Source organism: Nerophis lumbriciformis, linkage group LG19 (genome assembly GCF_033978685.3).
Source record: "Nerophis lumbriciformis linkage group LG19, RoL_Nlum_v2.1, whole genome shotgun sequence".
Lineage (NCBI taxonomy): Eukaryota > Metazoa > Chordata > Actinopteri > Syngnathiformes > Syngnathidae > Nerophis > Nerophis lumbriciformis.
The window spans coordinates 27,091,005-27,111,815 of record NC_084566.2 but is presented as its reverse complement, the minus strand read 5'-3'; the positions used below and the strand labels follow the sequence as shown (position 1 = coordinate 27,111,815).

At 38.8% G+C, this 20,811-nt stretch overlaps 1 protein-coding gene across 4 annotated transcripts in view; it reads right to left on the bottom strand.

The window, feature by feature from the left end:
* pard3ab (par-3 family cell polarity regulator alpha, b) overlaps window positions 1-20,811 on the bottom strand; it is a 427,849-nt gene that overhangs the window by 337,252 nt on the left and 69,786 nt on the right. The gene's annotated exons all lie outside the window — the stretch shown is intronic.

Below are 20,811 nucleotides of genomic sequence, written 5' to 3'. Positions count from 1 at the left end.
CCTGGCGACGCATGCGCGTTTATCATAACTCTCTCGCTCTCTGTCTCTGCCCCACCCTCACGAATGCTGCTGCGCGCACAATTTGTTTTGTTTTTAACCCCTTCTTAACCCCGAACGTACATTGAAAATACACGCAACCCTAACTCAAAATGCCGGACATTTGAGGCATTTAAGAAACTCCGCCCGGACAGCGACGCAAAAGAAGACATGTCCGATGAAAAGAGGACGTATGGTCAGTCTATCGTAGCCCGGTCGTTGCTAGCATGCTGTGTGTTGTGCCTCGGTGTGCATTGTTTACACAACATGCGGTACGCTACTTAATATGTCCGTGTGGAAACTCGTTCGGTACACATTCGAACCGAACCAAAACCCCCGTACCGAGACGGTTCAATACAAATACACGTACCGTTGCACCCCTATCAACAAAGAAGTATTTCTTCAAATAAACAATAAAGGCCTACACAATGACAATTTAAACAAGCTTTTATGTGCAACCACAGCTTCATCTGCTGGTTATGGCCCCAGATCATTGCCCCTTTTATCTGGACATGCACTAAAATTGAATGGCTACTATCTTAGCTCCTGAGTCGACTGTGCAAAGTTGTGTTTTTGTGTAACTAGAACAAAACGTTTCACCATGCAGGAGATTAGTTGGCACATTAAAGCAGCAACGTCCCTATAAATAAACAACCAAGCTTCCCTCCTGCGCTTTTAGCAATGATTGTAATCTCCTTCATAGTAGCATTGGTGGCAGCAAATCCAAGCATGTCCACAATGTCGCACATATGTCTTTGCAAGCCAGTAAACAAAAATAACTGCTAGCAAATGTCACACAGCTAAAACGGCAGACGCGGCAACGCTTCAAAGTTGCGGAGATGTTCAGTTAAAAGGAAGTTTTGAGATTTTTATCTTAACTTCTATTTTGGTCTTCGTTTCCTTTTTTGGCCCCTTGGCTACATGACATATTAAATAGGGTCAGACTGAGGTCCTCAGGCTGTTTGTGTCCAAAACAAATGCTGCCACGCCGTCGTGAGATGCTCCGTGTCACATGATAGCATCTCCAGGCAAACAGGAGAATGTGTCTGGCAAAGTCATTCACGTCGCAAGAATATTCACACGGGTGCTACAACGCTTCACTAGACCACCTGCTTGAAGGGGACTTTTAAAAAAATAGTCCGATTTCGACAATTACCTTGTTTTTGGTCAGTCACAATAAAAGTAATCAGCATTTGTAATTGACAATCCCACATATTATTGTAGTTTCAATACATAAAATTGCACACCTATATTTTTAAATAGAGAGAGCATTACCATCTTGTAATTAAAACCATATTTCTCATCACATTATACCATATCACCAAGGACTGGTTTCCCTGCTGGACTCTAGAAAGAGGTTCCGCAGCCTCCGTAGCAGAACCTCCAGGTTCTGTAACAGCTTCTTCCCTCAGGCCACAAGACTCTTGAACGCATCATAATAATCCCCCTCCCAAAACGGATGAACTCGCTGGAATATAAAGACAATATAACATACATCCGTAAACGTGGAGGCATATGCAAAAGTGCAATATATTTATCTGTACAGTAATCTATTTAAATCTGCACCTTATTGCTCTTTTATCCTGCACTACCACGAGCTAATGCAATGAAATTTCGTTCTTATCTGTACTGTAAAGTTCAAATTTTGAATGACAATAAAAGGAAGTCTATACCAGCTTTACATTAGACTTACCGGTAGACAAACTTTATTGATCCACAAGGGAAACTGTTCCACACAGTAGCTCAGTTACAAAGGATGGAAAGGGTAAGGATGGAAAGGATAATGCACTCAAGGGCACAAAAAGAGGGCGAAAGTATAAAGTAGACTAAAAATGTACCATAGTAGCAATATAAAATATAACATTTATGTAATATTTACATATTATATGTACAGTAAATAATATACTACTCAGTGGCCTAGTGGTTAGAGTGTCCGCCCTGAGGTTGTGAGTTCAAACCCCGGCAGAGTCATACCAAAGACTATAAAAATGGGACCCATTACCTCCCTGCTTGGCACTCAGCATCAACGGTTGGAATTGGGGGTTAAATCACCAAAAATGATTCCCGGGCGCGGCACCGCTGCTGCCCACTGCTCCCCTCACCTCCCAGGGGGTGATCAAGGGGATGGGTCAAATGCAGAGGACAAATTTAACCACACCTAGTGTGTGCGACAATAATTGGTACTTTAACTTTAACTTATATATTATATTTTTATATAATATATACAATATATAACAAATCCCAATTACCATGTACAGCTGCAGCAAAAAAAGGGCAGCATAAAATAGAGAGTAGATCCAGCAGAAAATATACATTATGAACAAAGAGAGGTAACTAACATAGAAACGGTCAGGTAATAGACAGATATCATCTATTGAAAATTGATTAATTAACTAATTATTGATCCACAAGGGAAGTGGTTCCACACAGTAGCTCAGTTACAAAAGGATGGAAAGGGTAAGGATAGAACGGATAATGCACACAAGGGCACAAATAGAGGGCGAAAACAAAAGATATAAAGTAGACTAAAAATTTACCATAGTAGCAATATATAATATATGTAATATTTACATATTATATATACAGTATATAATATATACTTATATACTATGTTATTATTCTATTATATAATATATACAATATATTATAATTGTATATAATATTATTAATATTATAATTGTGACTTTATTGATGCTACAGATATTAGTCATGTTTCATGACATTATTGTGGCATAACAATGATTGTTTACAACTACAAACGTTGCATTCAGGAGTCAATACTATGCTGGCACTTCCTGTTTATTGAATTACTGTCCATAAATAGTGCAGTAATATCGATATTTTATTTGACATCGTTAAATAAAGTACATTCTTATAGCTTTAAGACCTCTGTATATTGATCACACATAATAACGCACAAATGGTCAAATCAAAGAATCATGGTGGGTTCGTCCAGCGTGAAGTCATTGAACGCAACACATGGGCTAGCATGTCGCTAAACTAATGAAGTGCTTCCGGTCATTGAATCGATTTTACTAATAATCCCCCCCGAAATAATATGAATAAACAAATAACATTGACTTTAGGTCGTCGACGTACCGTGATGACGTAAAGTGATGACGAGGGACTACGCAACCGCTGCTTATTTGCTGGCCTGCGAACTTTAAAAAAAACAAAACAAAAAAAAAAACGTTCTTTTGCGAGACACTTTCAAAGCACAAAGACTGACGACAACGTCCACTGTCACAGAACCGCACACGGGACGGGACAAGGACCCATAAAAGAAAACGGAATTGCCATTAAGGTAGCAGAACATTACGAAAAAACGCAAAGGAGAAGACAAGACTACAAGAAGAAAAAACACCAAATGTCCAAAGAGGAAGTGACGTCATACAGGCGAGCAGCGCCTGAGCAAGAGGATGAAGAATGTTTGGAACTTGTCCACCTCTTCAACAACCTCAAATGTTTCGACAGAATCTACCTGAACAATGTCCTCATTGACATGGAGGTAATACTACAATATAATGTATATTTTACATTTTAGTCATGACTGTTCATTTCCACTTAAATGTCCTCATCAACATGGATAAACACTGCAAATATTACTGTTAAATAAAATTTAAATCATTGCTATTATTTTACACTTTGTTTACATTTTAATCATTACTCTTAATTTACGTTGTAATATATTTAAACGGCTTTATTGATATGGAGGTAAAACTGCAAATGTTACTGTTATTTTACATTTGAACCATTACTGTAAATTCACCTGTCATGTTTAAATGTCCTCAAAATAGTATATTACATTTTAATCATTTTTAATTTACATTTTATTATGTTTAAATGTTCTCATCGACATGGAATAACACTGCAAATATAACTGTTAAATACAATTTTAATCATTACTATTATTTTACACTTTGTTTACATGTCCTCATTAAAATGGAGATCAAACTGCAATTGTTTTCTTTTTTAAATTTTAAAAATTACTCTCAATTTACGTTGTAATATATTTAAACGGCTTTATTGATATGGAGGTAAAACTGCAAATATTACTGTTATTTTACATTGAACCATTACTGTAAATTCACCTGTCATGTTTAAATGTCCTCAAAATAGTATATATGGTATATATCATTATTTTTCATTTACATTTTATTATGTTTAAATGTTCTCATCAACATGGAATAACACTGCAAATATTACTGTTAAATACAATTTGAATCATTACTATTATTTTACACTTTACATTTTATTTATTTAAATGTCCTCATTGACATGGATTTACAACTGCAAACATTTACTTTGTATAATGTTTAAAGGTGAAATGCATTTTTTTCCAAAAAATTGCCCATCATATACAATCCTTATGTAAGACAAGAAAATAGTGGTTTCCTTTTTGTTAGCATTCTAAGTCCTAAAATACGAAGTGGCTAACAACGCAGTTATTGGGAGTAGACAATTCCACCATCAAAGCCCTCTAAAACCAAACCAAAAAACGCTGACAATACTCATTTACATATCGTGACCTGAATATATATATGGCGGCGATGTGATCACAGAGAAAACTAGCCTGTGCTGCGCTAAACCTTTTTAAAACCGTAGTGAGTTTAATTAATTAATCTCATCCAAACGGGAAGATATAAACATACTATCAGTCGGCATCCCAGTGAGAGCAGACCTTGTAGGGTAAGTGATTGTTTTATTATGTTTGTATTTTGTATTTCTTGTTTATTGTGTATTTATTTTGTTGTTACATGATGCTTAGTGTTTAATTAGAGCTGTATATGTTTAGTACAGAGCTTCTAAAACTTGTAGATCAACCGCCTTATATTCAGGCTAAAAATGTAAGGTTCTGGGTCATAATTTGTCCCAAAGTAATCGTTGTTGGCTCTCATGAAGTCTGCATGAGTAGTAGTCGTAGAAGGGAAAAAGCAAACGTTGTGAAGCGTCTGTGAAATTAAAACCTCACTATGTGCTTAAAATGACCAACATACATAAATATTACATGTTATTATGCATGTGCCTGTTACTACATTACATATATATTTACAGCGTGTATATAAAACGATGGAGTTTTTTTTTTTTAAGACTCCAATTGACTCTTTAGTTAACTGACTTTTGCTAATGTTTATTTATAAGTTAGAATGTATTAAAAAAAGAAAAACATATGTGTTCTTGTCTCACATAAGGATTGTGAATGATGGGCATAATTCCCCAAAAAAGTGCAGTTACCTTTTAAATATCCTCATTACCATAGCGATAAAACTTAAAATATCGTCATCTTACATTTGAATCAATACTGTTAATTTACATTTTATTGTGTTTAAATGGCTTCATTGAAATGGAGGTTGGATTGCAAAAATGACTCAAATGCTCCTTCAACATGTTCAAATGTCATTATTCATCATGATTATTTTACATATTAACCATTATTAATGTACATTACTTCTAGAAAGAGGTTCCGCAGTCTACGAAGCAGAACCTCCAGGTTCTGTAACAGCTTCTTCCCTCAGGCCGTAAGACTCTTGAACGCATCATAATTAAATTATCCCCTCAACTCCCCCCAAAATGGATTAACTCGCTGGAATAAAAAAGACAATATAACATACATCCATAAACGTGGACGCATGTGAAAAAGTGTAATATATTTATCTGTACAGTAACCTATTTATTTATTTATATATGCACTACCATGAGCTAATGTAACAAAATGTCGTTCTTATCTGTACTGTAAAGTTCAAATTTGAATGACAATAAAAAGGAAGTCTAAGTCTAAGTCTAAAACTTCCAAGTCAAGTTTGGTTTAAAATGTATGTCATGCAGGTATAGGAAACCACAACATCAGGCTATTTATGTAGAACTACGGCATCCAAAGTGCAGCCCGAGGGTTTTTCTATTGACCCACATCACATTCTATTAATACAACAAGAAACCTAAAAAACCACAAGAGCAAAAACTGTAAGATAGAGCGAAAAGGCATAATAATAAGGCATAAAGTGTGACTTCTCCAACAGTTCAAGGCCTCTCAGAGCACCACAGAGAGTGATATCTCGCTGCGAGACCTTCTGCTGGACTTCATGGAGGCGGACAACACAAACGAGCCTGACAACTATGACACCTCCGACTCGGACAGCCAGCATTCGGTCCTGAGCACGGGACCAGAAGAACCCGACAATCTTGGCGACTAGACCACAAACTTCTGCCTTACTCTTCCCCACACCAAAGACTCAACTAAAGGGTTGGCTAGCACAGCACTTTTTGAAACAACTGTGGACCTCTCAGGACTTTTCTCTAGGATAAGCTTAAAAGTAGCTAAGGTGAGGAACAAAATATAAATATTTTTTTAAAAAGACAAATGTTTGCCTTTTTTTATTTGTTCTCCAATCTAGGACATGTACGTTGATAGGTATTTTTTCATCTATCCAATGAAAAGACATCCACGGGCTGTCAGTTGCATGCCAAAGCAAAAGGTGGCACTGGAACCAATGACTGTAGATCCATCTGAGTCAATCAGAGGCCTAAATAAGGACACATGGTGTAAATACTTGGGTCAGTACTAGAGATGTCCGATAATATCGGACTGCCGATATTATCGGCCGATAAATGCTTTAAAATGTAATATCAGAAATTATTGGTATCGGTTTCAAAAAGTAAAATGTATGACTTTTTAAAACGCCGCTGTACGGGGTGGTACACGGACGTAGGGAGAAGTACAGAGCGCCAATAAACCTTAAAGGCACTGCCTTTGCGTGCCGGCCCAATCACATAATATCTACGGCTTTTCACACACAAAAGTGAATGCAAAGCATACTTGGTTAACAGCCATATAGGTCACACTGAGAGTGGCCGTATAAACAACTTTAACACTGTTACAAATATGTGCCACACTGTGAACCCACACCAAACAAGAATGACAAACACATTTCGGGAGAACATCCGCACCGTAACACAACAAACAACAGAACAAATATCTAGAACCCCTTGCAGCATACCTGCCAACTACTCCGGTTTTCCCGTAATTAGTACGGTTTTCATCAACCTATTCCGGGTTACGGTTGCAGTGATAAAAAATACGGTTTTTCATTAATTTAAAAAAAAAATAAAAATTTAAGTTTTATTCACGAAATCGCGTAACAACAATGACAATCGACACTGCTTCCCGTAACTTCCTATCGAGCCATTCCGAATGCCATGCGCGAGGCTATTTATAGCACCGCTGCCAAGCACGAGGCACCAGTTGCCATTGTTTCCAAACGAGCGAACGATCATGGAATCAGCCGGAGAAAAATCGCAAACGAGTCTTAAACCGAAAAGAAAACTGCAGTCATTCCGTGAAGAATATTCAAAAGCCTATCCGGGAATAATTATCCGTTCCAAAAAGGGTGAAAACTACGCGAATTGCACCTTGTGCAGACAAGATTTTTCGATCGGACACGGAGGAATTAGCGATGTAAAAGACCACGTTGGGACAAAAAAACACAAGTCTAATGCCGTTGCTAGCGATACAAGTGGAAAACTTTCAACGTTTTTCGTCGCCCAAACAGATTCTTTGGATGTGATAAATGCCGAAGTTTTATTTACGGAGGCAATAATTGAGCATGGACTTCCAATCACACTGGCTGACCACAAAGTTGACAGGATAACTGGCATTAACTGTCAAAATAATTTCAAACTATTGAAGTTAGCTTACAGAATAAACATGTCAATCAACCCATATGATTTTTGCTGTAATATTTTTGTTTTGAAAAGTCACTGTGACTAATAGAAAAGTGATGGTTTTAGCAACATTTTAACCTGTCTGAATGCTAATAATCATTTTGCGTCGGGGGGGCGAAACCCTAAACCCCCCTGGACCCTGGCTACTAGGTTTTTCTGATTTCCAAAGTTGGCAGGTATGTTGCAGCACTAACTCTTCCGGGACGCGACAATATACACCCCGGCTACCCCCTAAACCCCCAACCCCACCCACCAACAATGCACTTTGTGACTTCAATAATACATATGGTAGTGCCATGTTGGCATTTTTTTTCCATAACTTGAGTTGATTTATTTTGGAAAACCTTGTTACATTGTTTAATGCATCCGGCGGGGCATCACAACAAAATTAGGCATAATAATGTGTTAATTCCACGACTGTATATATCGGTATCGGTTGATATCGGAATCGGTAATTAAGTGTTAGACAATATCGGAATATCGGCAAAAAAGCCATTATCGGACATCTCTAATTTGTTGAATACAAAACATTATGGCGGTTAGCAAAGAAAAATCCAGAAATGAGCCGCACTGTTTTATAAGCCGCAGGGTGCAAAGCGTAAGAAAAAAAGTAGCGGCTCTTTATGCCACAATAATGTCATGAAACATTAAAAGGTTTGGTTAAATGCCTATTACGCAACTCTAGTTGATAGTGAAATATAAAGCCACATGTCACGTTTGACACCCCTGGTCTGTCTATAAGCAATGCTTAAATGGAATTTTTGGAGAATATTCACCTTGGCAGGAGTTTTGTTTTTTTAAACAAACTGTTTTTGTGTGGAGAAAGGCCAACATAATTCCATAAACATACATTTTCAAGATCACTGTGCATTGAACAACGAACCGAGCACAGAGTTCCACAGTTGGAGTTCAAAATCCCGACAGCAAAAGTATCAAAACCCCAAAAGCACCCTCGGGGGTCCTATGAAAAGCAAGAACGCTAACATTAGAATCAAGGGCGCAAGCCTACAGGCTGACATTATTCCTCAGGCTACACTTTTTTTTTTTTTAATTCCTTCTCCAATGAAGCAAATAGAAGATGAGGGAATAATTAAGATTGTGGATTTAAGATTAGGAGGCGTTTAGGAAGCCAGATGGAGGACATCCGCAAACTTAGACATGTCTCTTATCTTGAGCAGATTAATGCAAACTAATTCAATTTGTGTGGATCCTCCCAGCAGGTGAGCTGAATTAACAAGTGATTGAAGAAATAACACAGAATTTACCAGCACCCAACATGTCTTTATTGTGCTACTTACTGGACACTAGATTCGCCACACCTTCTAATTCAGATTCAGTACTTACAGTCGTGGTCAAAAGTTGACATACACTTGTAAAGAACATAATATCATGGCTGTCTTGAGTTTCCAATCATTTCTACAACTCTTATTTTTTTGTTATAGAGTGATTGGAGCACATACTTGTTGGTCACAAAAAAACATTCATGAAGTTAGGTTCTTTTATGAATTTATTATGGATCTACTGAAAATGTGACCAAATCTGCTGGGTCAGAAGTATACATACAGCAATGTTAATATTTGCTTACATGTCGCTTGGCAAGTTTCACTGCAATAAGGCGCTTTTAGTAGCCATCCACAAGCTTCTGGTCGAATTTTTGACCACTCCTCTTGACAAAATTGGTGCAGTTCAGCTACATTTGTTGGTTTTCTGACATGGACTTGTTGCTTCAGCATTGTTCACACGTTTAAGTCAGGACTTTGGGAAGGCCATTCTAAAACATTCATTCTAGCCTGATTTAGACATTCCTTTACCACTTTTGACGTGTGCTTGGGGTCATTGTCCTGTTGAAACACCCAACTGCGCCCAAGACCCAACCTCCTGGCTGATGATTTTAGGTTGTCCTGAAGAATTTGGAGGTAATCCTCCTTTTTCATTGTCACATTTACTCTCTGTAAAGCACCAGTTCCATTGGCAACAAAACAGGCCCAGAAAATAATACTACCACCACCATGCTTGACGGTAGGAATGGTGTTCCTGTGATTAAAGGCCTCACCTTTTCTCCTCCAAACATATTGCTGGGTATTGTAGCCAAACAGCTAAATTTTTGTTTCATCTGACCACAGAACTTTCCTCAAGAAGGTCTTATCTTTGTCCATGTGATGTCAGATGAAACAAAAATTGAGCTGTTTGGCCACAATACCCAGCTATATGTTTGGAGGAGAAAAGGTGAGTTGTAGAGTAATTAGAGTTGTAGAAATTAGAGATGTCCGATAATATCGGCCTATTATCGGCCGATATATGCTTTAAAATGTGATATCGGAAATTATCGGTATCGTTTTTTTATTCTTTTATTTAATTAAATCAACATAAAAAAACACAAGATACACTTACAATTAGTACACCAACCCAAAAAAACACTCCCTCCCCTATTTACACTCATTCACACAAAAGGGTTGTTTCTTTCTGTTATTAATATTCTGGTTCCTACATTATATATCAATATATATCAATACAGTCTGCAAGGGATACAGTCCGTAAGCACACATGATTGTGTGTGCTGCTGGTCCACTAATAGTACTAACCTTTAACAGTTCATTTTACTCATTTTCATTTATTACTAGTTTCTATGTAACTGTTTTTATATTGTTTTACTTTCTTTTTTTATTCAAGAAAATGTATTTAATGTATTTATCTTATTTTATTTATTTTAATTTTTTTTAAAGGACCTTATCTTCACCATACCTGGTTGTCCAAATTAGGCATAATAATGTGTTAATTCCACGACTGTGTATATCAGTATCGGTTGATATCGGTATCGGTAATTAAGGGTTTGGTCAATATCGGATATCAGCAAAAAGCCATTATCGGACATCCCGAGTAGAAATTATTGGAAACTCAAGACAGCCATGACATTATGTTCTTTACAAGTGTATGTCAACTTTTGACCACGACTGTATATCCATTATAATGCTAACTTTTCAGGTATTCTATTAACATTTTTTTTAATGCTTGTAATGTAGAAGCTAACTATTTGAAACAACTTCTCACGGCAATCATCTTTTAACCACAACTACCCTTGACCTGATGGACATTTCCCACCACTGGCAGATCACTAAGCGTCCTCCGCACAATGGCGACAACACACGACCGTGCACGTGAGCTGCACGGCGGCTCCCAAGCAAGGAACAAAGCAGTCTTTCATTCCCCGTGTAATAACACTAGAGAGGCGGAAACTGTAAAGTGCTACATGACTTACGTAAACCACCATATACACAAGTGCACATGTGTGTCCAGACATTTTAAATAAAAGCATTAAAAAAAACCTAGGTATCGCCTTTCTTGTTGCAAAGAAGATCCAGACATGCACGGTCCTACCTTCACAAGTCTGACGAGCGTGCATTACCATGAAAGATAAAATGTGGAAGCAAGCACAAGTGTGCAACCAAGCCTTTGAATAGCTTTAGTGTCAAGAATACAAAGCCTGGACAGACTCTTCCATCCTTTGGTAAAAAAAATTCTGGTGGTATCCGTAAAAAAATCGTGTCCAATGTGTGGCTAGGGGGCTATTTGCAATCTGCAGTGGTATATTGTAAGCATAAAAATGTAAAAAAAACAACAACAATATAATATAAAAATATTGACAGCAGCTGCATAATGAACCAAGAATAAGATGAAATATTGACACTAACACATTGGTTCTTAAAGGGGAACATTATCACCAGACCTATGTAAGCGTCAATATATACCTTGATGTTGCAGAAAAAAGACAATATATTTTTTTAACCGATTTCCGAACTCTAAATGGGTGAATTTTGGCGAATTAAACGCCTTTCTAATATTCGCTCTCGGAGCGATGACGTCACAACGTGGCGTCACATCGGGAAGCAATCCGCCATTTTCTCAAACACCGAGTCAAATCAGCTCTGTTATTTTCCGTTTTTTCGACTGTTTTCCGTACCTTAGAGACATCATGCCTCGTCGGTGTGTTGTCGGAGGGTGTAACAACACGAACAAGGACGGATTCAAGTTGCACCAGTGGCCCAAAGATGCGAAAGTGGCAAGAAATTGGACGTTTGTTCCGCACACTTTACCGACGAAAGCTATGCTACGACAGAGATGGATATCCTGCGACACTCAAAGCAGATGCATTTCCAACGATAAAGTCAAAGAAATCTGCCGCCAGACCCCCATTGAATCTGCCGGAGTGTGTGAGCAATTCAGGGACAAAGAACCTCAGTAGCACGGCAAGCAATGGCGGCAGTTTGTTCCCGCAGACGAGCGAGCTATCGACCCTAGCTTCCCTGGCCTGCTGACATCAACTCCAAAACTGGACAGATCAGCTTTCAGGAAAAGAGCGCGGATGAGGGTATGTCTACAGAATATATTAATTGATGAAAATTGGGCTGTCTGCACTCTCAAAGTGCATGTTGTTGCCAAATGTATTTAATATGCTGTAAACTTAGTTCATAGTTATTAGTTTCCTTTAATGCCAAACAAACACATACCAATCGTTAGTTAGAAGGCGATCGCCGAATTCGTCCTCGCTTTCTCCCGTGTCGCTGGCTGTCGTGTCGTTTGTCGGTTTCGCTTGCATACGGTTCAAACCGATATGGCTCAATAGCTTCAGTTTCTTCTTCAATTTCGTTTTCGCTACCTGCCTCCACACTACAACCATCTGTTTCAATACATTCGTAATCTGTTGAATCGCTTAAACCGCTGAATTCCGAGTCTGAATCCGAGCTAATGTCGCTATAGCTTGCTGTTCTTTCCGCCATGTTTGTTTGTATTGGCATCACTATGTGACGTCACAGGAAAATGGACGGGTGTATATAACGATGGTTAAAATCAGGCACTTTGAAGCTTTTTTTTAGGGATATTGCGTGATGGTTAAAATTTTGAAAAAAACTTCGAAAAATATAATAAGCCACTGGGAACTGATTTTTAATGGTTTTAACCATTCTGAAATTGTGATAATGTTCCCCTTTAACCTGGGTTCGATCGAACCCTATGGGTTCGGTGAGTCGGCCTCAGGGGTTCGGCGGAGCCTCCGCCACAGAGGTAAAGACACATCCGACTTATCAGGTAAATAGAAACTTCTCCCTATCAGTGTATTATGGATACCCCCAAACAATGTTCCCTCTAATTTTCCATCTGATTTGCAGGTTGTTTGATTGATCGATTGAAACTTTTACTAGCAGATTGCAAAGGAAGAGAATACATTATATGAAACAGTACAGTTTACACAGTACAGTACATATTCCGTACAATTGACCACTAAATGGTAACACCCGAATAAGTTTTTCAACTGGTTTAAGTCAGGGTCCATGTTAATCAATTCATGATTCATGGTAATGTGTGTAAGGTGTGTAATTTGTTGTGAGCTTATGCACTGTGTTGGTTTTGTTCTTTGAACAAGGTGATGTTCATGCACGGTTCATTTTGTGCACCAGTAAAAAAACATATACCGGTAACCTTTTCTTGAATTTGAAAAAAAAAAAACATTTTATTTTTCACTAAAGGGTTCGGTGAATGCGCATATGAAACTGGTGAGGTTCGGTACCTCCAACAAGGTTAAGAACCACTGCACTAACACAATGATTGTTCTTTAAATAAAGTAGGTTTTTTTTAGCCTTTAAAAAATGATGCACATGCGTTATGGCCAATTTTGCAAATTTAATAATGACGTCATCTAGACCGTGACTCCCGCCCCGTAACCCACCACCACAAATACATTGTAGTCCTGAAGGAAAAAATGCATTTTTTAGCCAACGGGGCAACACCAGTAGTTACACATTATACAAAGGTCGCATTGCTAATTAACTCACTCTGTACTAGGGTTGTACGGTATACCGGTATTAGTATAGTACCGCGATACTAATGAATCATATTCAGTACTATACCGCCTCTAAAAACTACCGGTCCCCTATCCCCCGCACCCCCGTCGTGTCATTGCTGGTTTTACGAGCAGAGGAGCATGTTCGGCAGCGCACAATCACGGAGTACTTACAAGCAGAAACAGTGTGTCGACAGAAAAGGGAGAACGGACGCATTTTGGCTTAAAAACTAACGATAAAGGTGAAGTTATAACACTGAAACGCCCTCAGGAAGAGGTGCTTTAAGACATGGCTAGCTAGCTGGCGGCTAAAGTCCAGCCGCTGTCGGCAGTGTTTTAGCTACTTCTAAATCCCTAATCCTCGCCTCCATGGCGACAAATAAAGTAAGTTTTTTACAATTATCATCCCTGCAGGATGAGGAATAGCTAAACATGCTTCACTACACACCGCGGCGTCAAAATGTAAACAAACACCATTGGTGGATCTACACCGAGCATCCACTGTAATGATACCAAGTACAGGAGTGTATCTCATCGATACTACTATGATTACGTCAATATTTTTTGGCATTCCAACATCTTCTTTCGTTTAAAAAAAATTTATATTATGTTTATAAACTCAGGAAATATGTCCCTGGACACATGAGGACTTTGAATATGACCAATGTATGATCCTGTAACTACTTGGTATCGAATTGATACCCAAATTTGTGGTATGATCCAAAACTAATGTAAAGCATCCAAACAACAGAAGAATAAGTGATTATTACATTTTAACAGAAGTGTAGATAGAACATGTTAAAAGAGAAAGTAAGCGGCATAGCTCGGTTGGTAGAGTGGCCGTGCCAGCAACTTGAGGGTTCCAGGTTCGATTCCCGCTTCTGTCGTTGTGTCTTTGGGCAAGACACTTTACCCACCTGTTCCCAGTTCCACCCCCACTGGTTTAAATGTAACTTAGATATTGGGTTTCACTATGTAAAGCGCTTTGAGTCACTAGAGAAACGCGCTATATAAATATCATTCACTTCACTTAAGCAGATAAACAGTAAATGAACAAGTAGATTAATAATTCATTTTGTACCACTTGTTCTTAATACTTTTGACAAAATAATATAATGGAAAATGACACAATATGTTACTGCATATGTCAGCAGTCTTATTAGGAACCTTTTGTTTGTTTACTTACTACTAAATGACAAGTTGTCTAGTATGCTCACTATTTTATTTAAGGACAAACTTGCAATAATAAACATATGTTTAATGTACCCTAATATTTTTTTGTTAAATAATGCCAATAATGCAATTTTTTGTGGTCCCCTTTATTTAGAAAAGTACCGAAACGTATCGAAATAATATTAGTACCGGTGCCAAAAATATTGGTATCGGGACAACACTACTCTGTACACATTTCCCCACACATAACACATAACAGACAATATAACCTGGTCCCTACACACCGGAGCTCTTCTAAAAAGAGCTCTGCAGCGCATGCACTTTTTGCGTCAGATGAAAAGAGCACAGCTCCCTCCCCCCATTCTCACCACATTCTACAGAGGCACTATAGAGAGCCTACTGACCAACTGCATCTCTGTCTGGACTGGAGCCTGCAATGCCTCAGACTGGAAGTCTCTCCAGAGAGTGGTGAGGACGGCGGAAAAGATCATCAGGACTCCTCTTCCTCCTATCCAGGAGATCGCAAAAAGCCGCTGCCTGACCAGGGCTCAGAAAATCTGCAAAGACTCCCCCCACCCCCACCAAGGACTGTTTTCACTGCTGGACTCTAGAAAGAGGTTCCGCAGCCTCTGAAGCAGAACCTCCAGGTTCTGTAACAGCTTCTTCCCTCAGGCCGTAAGACTCTTGAACGCATCATAATTAAATTATCCCCTCAACTCCCCCCAAAATGGATTAACTCGCTGGAATAAAAAAGACAATATAACATACATCCATAAACGTGGACGCATGTGAAAAAGTGCAATATATTTATCTGTACAGTAATCTATTTATTTATATATATATATATATATATATATATATATATATATATATATATATATATTATATATTATTTATATATATTTATTTATTTATATATGCACCTTATAGCTTTTTTATCCTGCACTGCCATGAGCTTATGTAACGAAATTTCGTTCTTATCTGTGCTGTAAGGTTCAAATTTGAATGACAATAAAAAGGAAGTCTAAGTCTAAGTCTAAGTCTAACATGTTCATGGTCTGAATTGATGGTTTCAGGTCTTTGACACGTTTAGTCAATTGCAGCCCCCACTTACAGTAAAATAAACAGAAGGGGACTTTAAGTAAAGTCAAGGACATCCCAAAGGAGACACGACAGTGTGCACATTATTGCAGTCAGCTTTAACAGTGTGCCCTCAGTTCATGACTAGTTGGATTGTCACGCACAGTCTTCACCTGTTAAATACTAGCACACAAGCTGATGTAGCAATGAATCCAAGGTCCTGGCCAGCTTTACAGTTGCTCTACAAGTCTTGATGAGGAAGGAAAAGTCAGAGGGCAGAAAAGCAGTCAGGAGGTCAGACAACTGCAGCAAATGAGCCGCAACACTTCTTCTTTTACATCCTGTCTTGTCCCAAAGCATCAACTGCCTTGCTGCAGGCCTGGGTGATACTGTATATCGATTTTATCGATAAATTCAAGTTTTTTGTTGCAGACGATTTAAAAATAAAAAAATTATTGTTTTTTCTCCTCTTGCTCTGGCATACTTTTTGCCCCCCGGAGCTTCTGTAGCCCTCACCCGCCCCCTTACTTCTTTACTTCACAAGCCTGACAAAACATGGATAATGCAAACCAGAACCAAAGAAAAGAAAAGAGTTGTCAAGTGCTTTAGAATTGCGGCAACAAGCATGGACTTTTTTCTAAAAAAGGCAGCTGCACAACAAAGTTGTTCCTGCGTCTGAAATAGCATCAAGCCGATTGGGGAAAATGCAACTCTATTTCAAACAAGAATGCGACAACTGACAAAACACTCAACCGAAGAAGCATCTTACTGTGGTGGAATCATTTATACAATGTTTAGTTTAGTTGATTATTTCTTTGGTCATCATCATCATCATCGGCGGTCACTCGAAGCGAGTATGACGGTCCTCCTACGGTCCTCCTGGTAGGGGTGTATCCCTTTATGGAGGATTGCCTGTGCGTGACTTTGTTTAACGTGGGGAGACTGGTGCACAGACAGTCACCACACGATCCTTGACAGAATCGGGTTAGGGTCCAGTGGCATGGAGTCCAAGACGACTGGGGACACTTTTCTGCTGCAGCCTTCATCTAATAAAAGTCGCAATTTTACTCAACGTAAGTCAAAACTTTACAAGAAAAACCAAACATTTGTGCAATATTATGACAAAAGTTGCAATTTTACTCATTAACAGTCGCAATTTTACAAGAAAAGCTTACAATTTTGGCAATTTTATGAAGAGTCGTAATTGTACTCGACAAAAGTCACAATTTTATAAGAAAACTTTAAAATTTTGGCAATATTATAATAATAGTTGGAATTTTACTTGGCAAAACGATGACAAAAGTCATAATTTTTCTAAGAAAATGTCACTATTTTACAAGAACAACAAAACTATTGGCAATATTGTGATAAAAGTCAGAATTTTACATGAAAAATGTCACCATTAAAAAGCATTACCGTATTTTCCGCACTATAAGCCGCACCTAAAAACCAAAAATTTTCACAAAACCTGACAGTGCGGCTTATAACCCGGTGCGCCTTATATATGGATTAATATAAATATTTATTTTCATAAAGTTTCGGTCTCGCAACTACGGTAAACAGCCGCCATCTTTTTTCCCCGTAGAAGAGGAAGCGCTTCTTCCTCTATGGTAAGCAACTGCCAAGGTAAGCACCCGCCCCCGTAGAAGAGGAAGCGCTTCTTCTTCTACGGTAAGCAACCACCCGCCCCCGTAGAAGAAGAAGGGCGCGGGTATTACGTTTCATTTCCTTTGTGTGTTTACATCTGTAAAGACCACAAAATGGCTCCTACAAAGCGACACGCGTATAACGCAGAATTTAAACTTAAGGCAATAAGTCATGCCGAAGAACACGGAAATAGAGCAGCAGCAAGAGAATATAACATAAATGAATCAATGGTGCGTAGGTGGAGGAAGCAACAAGCTTTCCGGAAGGCAGGATTCACAGAACTGCTGGACAACAACAGCGACACTGACTCCGATGAGACGGAGCCGGCCATTTTGGAACCCGTATTCGCCCAACTTTTTAATTCGGACACCGAAGGAGAAGAATTTGAGGGATTTATGAATGAAGAATAACTTCAGAAAGTGAGCGTTATGTTTATTTTGTGTGTTGTGACATTAACGTTCGAGCAACATTAAGTTATTGATGTTGCTATTGCGCTGCACTATTTTGAATTTTACTATGTTTGTGATTGCACATTTGCACATTACCGTACATTTTGGGAGTGAACAGAGTTGTTAGAACGCTGGTTTTTAATATATTATTAAAGTTTGACTGACCTATCTGACTGTTTTTTTGACATTCCCTTTAGCGCAGTTAGATGCGGCTTATAACACGGGGCGGCTTATAGGTGGACAAAGTTTTGAAATATGCCGTTCATTGAAGGCGCGGCTTATAACCCAGGGCGGCTTATGGTGCGGAAAATACGGTAATAAGTAATAATTTGACATAAAAAAAAGTAATCATTTTACGAGAAAATATTGTAATATTACAGAAACAGAAGTGGTCCACAAAATAAACAAACAGTTTTACATTCATAAGTTGAAAATTTTACAGACCGAAAAGGGTTTAGGCTGAAGTTGAGCACTTATTTCACCTAACCCTATAAACAATCTCAAATACAAGATGTACTAAAACCAGGAGACATCGGTCTCTAAACTTGAGCTTCATAGAAATAAGAAATTTCCTTTACACAACATATTATAAATACACTTTGTACACAACATAAATACTGTTCAAATATATACACAGTAAAGACATAGACAAACAGTTGTGAAATATCCCTGTACACGTGTTGGTTAAACCAGTGTTTTTCAACCAATGAGATACAGTCTGATGTGCCGTGAGAGATTATGTAATTTCACCTAATTGGGTTAAAAATATTTGTTGCAAACCAGTAATTATAATTCGCAAATGTGCCCTTGTTGAGTGTGTGTGCTGTCCAAAGCTCGGCAGAGTAACCGTGTAATACTCTTCCATATCAGTAGGTGGCAGCAGGTAGCTAATTGCTTTGTAGATGTCGGGAACATGGTTTGTCATGATCACAATATACAGACAACAGCGAGAGGCAGCATCCAGGTAAAAAGGTATCTAACGCTTAAACCAAAAATAAACAAAAGGCGAGTGCCGCTAAGAAAAGGCATTGAAGCATTGAAGGGATGGCTATGCAAAAGAAAACTAAAACTGAACTGGCTGCAAAGTAAACAAAAACAGAATGCTGGACGACAGCAAAGACTTACAGCGTGTGGAGCAGACGGCGTCCAAAAAGTGCGTCCGTACATGACAATCAACAATGTTCCCACAAAAAAGGATAGCGTCCGCACAACTTGAATAATCTGGATTGCAAAGTAGATGCGGGGAATACCGTTCAAGGAAGACATGAAACTGCTACAGGAAAATACCAACAAAACAGGAAAAGCCACCAAACTAGGAGCGCAAGACAAGAACTAAAACACTACACACAGGAAAACATAAAAAAATTCTAAATAAGTTACGGCGTGATGTGACAGGTCGTGACAGTACATCTACTTTGAGACAAGAGCTATATTGATGCATGGTTGGTTAAGGTTTGAATTCATATCCAACAATTGCGAGAACGACTTTTTATTGTCAATATTGGCTACTGAGTTTCATTTTTTCATGTTTTCTGCTGGTGGTGTGCCTCAGAATTTTGTCAGTGAAAAAAATGTGCCTTGGCTCAGAAAAGGTTGAAAACCACTGGGTTAAAGGGGAACATTATCACAATTTCAGAAGGGTTAAAACCATTAAAAATCAGTTCCCAGTGGCTTATTTTATTTTTCGAAGTTTTTTTCAACATTTTACCCATCACGCAATATCCCTAAAATAAGCTTCAAAGTGCCTGATTTTAACCATCGTTATATACACCCGTCCATTTTCCTGTGACGTCACATAGTGATGCCAACACAAACAAACATGGCGCATAGAACAGCAAGCTATAGCGACATTAGCTCGGATTCAGACTCGGATTTCAGCGGCTTAAGCGATTCAACAGATTACGCATGTATTGAAACGGATGGTTGTAGTGTGGAGGCAGGCAGCGAAAACGAAATTGAAGAAGAAACTGTAGCTATTGAGCCATATCGGTTTGAACCGTATGCAAGCGAAACCGACGAAAACGACACGACAGCCAGCGACACGGGAGAAAGCGAGGACGAATTCGGCGATCGCCTTCTAACCAAAGATTGGTATGTGTTTGTTTGGCATTAAAGGAAACTAACAACTATGAACTAGGTTTACAGCATATGAAATACATTTGGCAACAACATGCACTTTGAGAGTGCAGACAGCCCAATTTTCATCAATTAATATATTCTGTAGACATACCCTCATCCGCTCTCTTTTCCTGAAAGCTGATCTGTCCAGTTTTGGAGTTGATGTCAGCAGGTCAGGGAAGCTAGGGTCGATATTCTTCTCTTGATCATCTTCGGTGGAATAAGGGACGGTGTGAGCCAAGACGTCCAGGGGGTTTAGCTCGCTCGTCTGCGGGAACAAACTGCCGCCATTGCTTGCCGTGCTAGCGAGGTCCTTTGTCCCTGAATTGCTCACACACTCCGGCAGATTCAATGGCGGTCTGGCAGCAGATTTCTTTGACTTTATCGTTGGAAATGCATCTGCTTTGAGTGTCGCAGGATATCCACACATTCTTGCCATCTATGTCGTAACATAGCTTTCGTCGGTAAAGTGTGCGGAACAAACGTCCAATTTCTTGCCACTTTCGCATCTTTGGGCCACTGGTGCAACTTGAATCCGTCCCTGTTCATGTTGTTACACCCTCCGACAACACACCGACGAGGCATGATGTCTCCAAGGTACGGAAAACAGTCGAAAAAACGGAAAATAACAGAGCTGATTTGACTCTGTGTTTGAGAAAATGGCGGATTGCTTCCCGATGTGACGTCACAACGCGACGTCCTCGCTCCGAGAGCGAATAATATAAAAGGCGTTTAATTCGCCAAAATTCACCCATT